The sequence below is a fragment of the Alexandromys fortis genome, unplaced genomic scaffold (assembly GCF_014885135.2).
Source record: "Alexandromys fortis isolate MF-2015 unplaced genomic scaffold, M_Fortis_MF-2015_v1.1 scaffold_2_1_26212458, whole genome shotgun sequence".
Taxonomy (NCBI): domain Eukaryota; kingdom Metazoa; phylum Chordata; class Mammalia; order Rodentia; family Cricetidae; genus Alexandromys; species Alexandromys fortis.
The window spans coordinates 16,185,261-16,191,260 of record NW_026067930.1 but is presented as its reverse complement, the minus strand read 5'-3'; positions in this window follow the sequence as shown (position 1 = coordinate 16,191,260).

The window sequence follows — 6,000 nt, the reverse complement described above, 5'->3', positions numbered from 1 at the left end:
AAAAACCTCGTATTTGAATTCTGATTTTTTTTTTTTTCAAGACAGGGTTTCTCTGTGTAACAGTCCTTGCTGTCCTGGAACTCACTTTGTAGATCAAGCTGACCTCAAACTCACAGAGATCTTCCTGCCTCTGTCTACCAAGTGCTGGGATTAAAGGCATGTGCCACCACCGCCTGGCAGATTCTGATTTTTTTTTTTTTTAGTAATGAATGGTGTGTGTGTGTGCGCGCTCACTGCAGTGCATGTGTGGCCAGAGTACGTGTGTGGTGGTCAGGTCTCTTTTTCCACCGTGTGGGGCCCAGGGATCAAAGACAGGCCTTCAGGCTTGGTGGCAAGTTCCCTTACTCTCTGAACCATCTCGCCAGGCAGCCCCTAGGCGGCTGTTACTCTGCTAACACGCGGGTGAATGTGGAATTACCAGGCCTGGGCTGAGTACTAAATCGAATTTCACAGTTGGCTAAGAAAGTTAAAAACAGAGAAAGCTCACGGGGTAACAAAAACTCCTGGAGTCTTCGTTCTAAGGCCTGCCAATGTATGCTGGAAAGAATTCAGAGCTGGAGAAGGAAGAACCACCCAGCTCCTGGCCACTCCTAGCCAGAAGTTTGCCTGTGCTCTGCCACTATGTCAGGCTACTCAAAACACACTTCTATTCTGTTGAGCCCTCCTTGTTTGGTGACAACCTGCTGACTGGGAGGTAGGGCCAGCCTCGCTCTGATGCTCTGATTAGCGGCATGTAAGGCTCACCTCCAGTCAGAGGCTGTGGTCTCAACCAGAAGGACTTGGCAGGTTGAAGCCCTCCTCTGCCAGTTACACTTCTGCAGCAACCACAGAACCCCTCATTCCCACCCCTGCCTTGCAATGGAGAGATAACATCAAGGAACAAGCCCGTGTCGTTTAAGCGACTGGGAGGTGCGAAGTTTCTTTTACATCACGGCCCAGTTTAACCTGACTGATAAGACCTCTGAGATCCCTGGCTTGATATAGAGACAGCCACTGGGGGCGTCTTGAGCTCCCTTCTAGAGACCTGACTCCCAGCACTGACCAACCAAAGTTTTCAGCGCCTGGCAACGGATGGTGGAAAATCAGATCCAGAATACTACATCTAAATTTCAAGCCTTGCCTAAAGTGGGATACCAGCGCTGCGGCTCTTGGCCACAAGGAGCAGGGGGGGGAGGAGCTGAATCCCCAGCTGAATTCTATTCAGAGAGTTTGAGGGCTGAGTCGGCAGTGGGCACAGCTGGGGAAGCAACAACACTAGCGTGCCACCTTCTCATGACCACTCTTGTGCTCTTCCTTCCTCCGAATGTCTGCACACAGGTGCCTCTCGGAACCCTGAGTGGAGCCAGTGTTTGCTGGTACAAATCCTCTAGAAACTGAGGTAACTCAACATGCAGGTCACTGACAGTGTGCCCATGCTAAGGTATTACTAATATGCACGTGCAGCTTCCATACTATAATGTGAAATACCAATATGGTTGTATAGCATGGAATAGAAAGGCACACATACCCATCTGTGCCCTACCGCTTTCATGCTATATTTAGTTCCACTTGGGGTTACAATCCCCTCTGGGCCTCCCTCCCTAGGGCCTGCTTGCTGGAACACTCCTTAACTGAAGAGTAAAGTTTAACAATGGTACCTGGACATCCTCCGTGGGCACAGGTCTCTGCCCGGAGGGCCCAGGACTAGTAGGAAGGAGCTACCCATGAAGACCACCAGAAATCCCAGAAGAAAATGAAAGGAACAGCAGGATTTTTGAGTTGTAGCGGGTCCCACGGAAGGCAGAGCGTCCCCCATGAGAAGGCCCTCACTGACAGGGCACATTGGCTGCTAATGACCACATGCTTCTAGAATCTCTCTCCTTGACAGTGTCTGTTGCAATCATTGGTCATCACACGATGCTGACCTTGTATTGCTCCATCTCTACTGTAAGAGCCCAGAGAGCAAGAGTGTCTCTGCAGGTCCCAACAGGCCAGCAGCAATGCCCTGTCTAGTCCACAGGTATATCAAGCTTCCTCAGTCGAGTGCTGGTGGGAAGGTTTCCTCCAGCGGGGCCATGGCAGCCCCAAGGCTGCCTCAACGGGGCAGGAAGAAGGAGCTCCCACCGTGGTGTGACTTCACAGCTTGCCCTGCTGGCCTGTCGCCGAAGTGCCAAAGCAGCTTCTTCAAACGCTTCTTTTGCTGGACTGGATCCAAGAAGCTGTCGGACACAGAGGAACTGTCAGTCCGTTTCTCAGCTTCCTCCTCGAGAGTGTCTGTGTGTCGGAAAAACTGTTATTTGGAACGTAAACACTGCAGACACATGCAGACGCGCGGAGATGCAAGCCCTCTTCGCCGTCTTGGTTCAATGTGTCCTAAGGTAGACTGTGCTTCTCACAGCCCCTGGCTGTCCTCCCTCTGCAGAGCTGGGGAAGATGGCTGGGCAATGCTGAGTAGTGTACCAGACAGAAGTCCTGCGTGGACGGCTATAGCACAGTAATTCCATGTGTGCACGGGGCTGAGGGAGGCCCCTTCACCTCTTCCCCCAAGATGGGAGAGAGATTCTCTGCCTAGTGGCCTTGGCTTGAGGACAGATTTCTAGATGTTCCCACTGAAATAGGTCCCTGTGAAGATTCCCAGGCTCCCTGCAATCCAGTCTCCTGGCTGCTGCTCTGAGCAGCGCCATCCAGACCTCTCTGCTGAACGTAGAGAAAGAAGCAAAGCAAACCTTGAAAGCAAGGGAAGTGCTACACGCCAAGTCAAAAGGACACGTGAGGAGCCCATGGGGATGACGACAATGTCCTCTCACGGGACTAGACACCTAGAGCCACTATGACACAAATACTGCTGACCGGGCTACCTCAACAGCAAGCGATTTCTTTTCTTCCAGTTCTGAAGTCTGAGATCAAGTGCCACCCGAATGGGACCCCCAGTGGCCTCGCTCCTTTGCGGAAGGCTCCAGTCCTTCTGCAAACGCCTGCGGCCGTGAAGCTTGGTCCTCAACTGGAAAGACACCAAAGGAGACTGATAAAGGCCTCTGGGGATGTCTGTGAGGGCTTCATGGGTGGTTCTGTGAAGGCTGTGATCAACCAGTGATCGAATCCACCGGAGAATCTGAAATTTGAGAAGAGTACTGAGAGGTGATAGAAGTCAGTCTTGTTGGACAAAGGAGGCACACTGGGAACGTGGGGAGTATAAGGATGGTACCCCCAATAGTCCCAGGAACTTGAATACTTGGTCCCCACTTGGGAGGCTTAGGAAGTGTGGCCTTGTTGGAGGAAGTATGTCACCAGGAGTGGGCTTTGCGAGCTCAAAGGCCTTGCACCATTCCCAGCTTGCTTGCAGTCTAAGATGTGAGCCCTCGGCTCTGTTTCAGGTACCACAGCTGCCCTCCTTTCCTTCCACTGTCATGGCTCCTCTCCCTCTGGAACCATAAACCCAAGCGAACTCTTTGTCCTCTAAGTTGCCTCGGCCATGGTGTTTTCTCACAGGCTTAGAAAAGGAACTAATGTGGGGGACTTGTCTTTAAAAGAATACCTTGCCTGGGTCTCAGCCTCTCTCTCTCTCTCTGTCTCTCTGTCTCTCTCTCTCTCTCTCTTTCTCCCATAAGGTGAGCAGTTCTGCTCCGTCTCCACCATGGTTCTGCCTCACAGAAACAACAGAACCAGCTTACTACAGGCTATAACCTCTGAAACCCAAAATACGTTCTTGCTCCCTTAAGGCTTTTTTTTTTAAAGGCTTTTTGTCATTCATAGCTACGAGAGAGAGAGAGAGAGAGAGAGAGAGAGAGAGAGAGAGAGAGAACCCACAAGATTACTTCAGCATGCCTGTCCCTAAATGCCCTTCTAAGTATACTAGTCAAACTGGAAAGAGTGGGAGGAATGTGAGGAGTTGGGTGCCAAGATGATAAGGGGTGGGCTTTAAGAAATGTGTTTTATGTGTTGACATGAGTAGGTCATGGGATACACAGATGTTTGGTAAGACATTATTCTGGATGTTTCTGGTTGGGATTAACTCCTAGACTTAGAAAAGTAGATTCCGCCGCCCCCCCCCCTCGGTGTGGGTAGGCCTCATCTTGTCCGCTGAAGCCAAAAGCAATAAAAAGATCACCCTTGAGCAGCCAAGAGAGAACTCTGGTGGCCTTCAACCTAAAGCGCTACTTTTTCTTTTTAACCTGACCTAAAACCGTTCCTTGGCCTAGAGCCTGTGGCGTACATCCAGAAGCTACACTGTTAGCTCTCACTAGCAGAAGGATCCTGAAGGTCTTGGCACTCGCCAGTCTCCTTGATCACATGACTTGGGACAACCCTAAACTAGCCCTGCCCCTGTCCAAAACCTCCCATAGCCACTGCCTCAGAATCAGGTCAGACTTAGCCCGGTGTTGACAATTTGCAGAGTGGAGCTGGCTTAACTGTCCCGACGACACCTCAGCACCCACCTTTCCTTTCTGCCAATCCGGCTGGCTAGCCCTCATTTTCCCCTGGCCTCTCCTCTTCCCACATCTCAACCAAGGGTTCCGATGCAGCTGTCTCTCATTGCCTGATGAGCCTGCTGCATCCTTTCCCTTTTTCCAAAACCCGTCTCAGGCCTCCTCCTCCCAGAACCTTCGACGAAAGCTGCAGCCTCCTCTGTTTCCGCCATAGTCAGACCCTTAGCCCTCTCCTCCAGTCTCCCTGATGGGATGGATACTCATGAGGCTACCTGCGACCCCCTTAAAAGCAGGTGTTGCCTCTTCTCTTTGATGCCTCCTGCAATGCTTAGTCAAGAGTCCATCACTGAATGAATGAGTGAAGGACTGTTACTTAGAAAAACAATAGCCGTCTGGGATGAAAAGCATCTTTCTAAAACCCAGAGGAAAAGATCCAAGTGGGCCTCCGTAGGATTCCTGAGTTGGAAATAAAAGAAGCCAGCACAGGTGGTCTTAACCTTGGGAGGGATTATGTCATGTATTCGCTTCTCCTTGCTGCTATAACAAACGACACAGTGGTAGTAACCTAATGTGAATGGATTACCTCCCCATTCTATGGTCCAGAAAACTGACTTTTAGATTGGGCTAAAAACCATGGTATCAACAAAGCTATGTTTCTGGAAATTCTAGGAATGAATCCCTTTGTGTGCCTTTTCTAGTTTCTGAAAATACAGGAATTTCTTGCCTGGTCACCTCTTCCCCCTTCTTTAAAGGTAAACACACATCACCTCTCTGGCTCCAGCTCATTCCATGTGATTCCACCTTCCGGTTTTAAAGACCCTGCTGGTTTCCTTGGGTCTGCCTGGATCCCCCCAGATAAACTTCCTGAACTCAACTGACTGGCAGCTCTCCCTCCTCTTTGCCACATAACCTGGATATTAGAACATGGATACCTCGGGTGGGGGTGGAGGACATTCTTACCCTGCTGCCCCCCCTCCCCCGGGTTTCCATGGAGACATGAGAAAGGCCCTAGAGCCCAGAGAGGGCCTCAAATTATTCCTAGTAGCAGAGCAGACAACTGCTCTCTGTGCTTTGGGGGGCATCTTCTCTGTTTTCTCTCTGCAGACATATTCTTGCTTTTTACTCTGAAGAGCATAGTGCCTGCTCCCCAGCATCTGAGCCTGCTTGGTTCAGAAGAATATTTTGTGTCCAAATCCTCCGTCAAGAATCTGACCCAGGCTGAGTCAGACAACTCTCTCTGACTCCTCTAATAGTCTGAGTCCCTGGGCCAGGCCAGCTCTCCCGGAAGGAAGAGAGGCAGCACCAGTACTACCAAAGCTTCAGGAGATGAGGCCACCTGGTACCAAGGAGGAAGAAAGAATAAAAGAAATACACGAGTATCTTCTACCCTCCCCACCCATCCAGTTTCACCTATCCTCCCGTCCAACTGGGCCCCCAATTCCTACAAAAGTCTCCAAGTGACCACAATATGGGACGATGGGACTGAGGTGCCACTCACTGAACTATGAGATGCCAATCACTCAGGACATTCCTATTAGCTTTGCTAGGCCCGAAACTCTCACCTAGGTCTGATTTAGCCAGAAGACAGGATCAG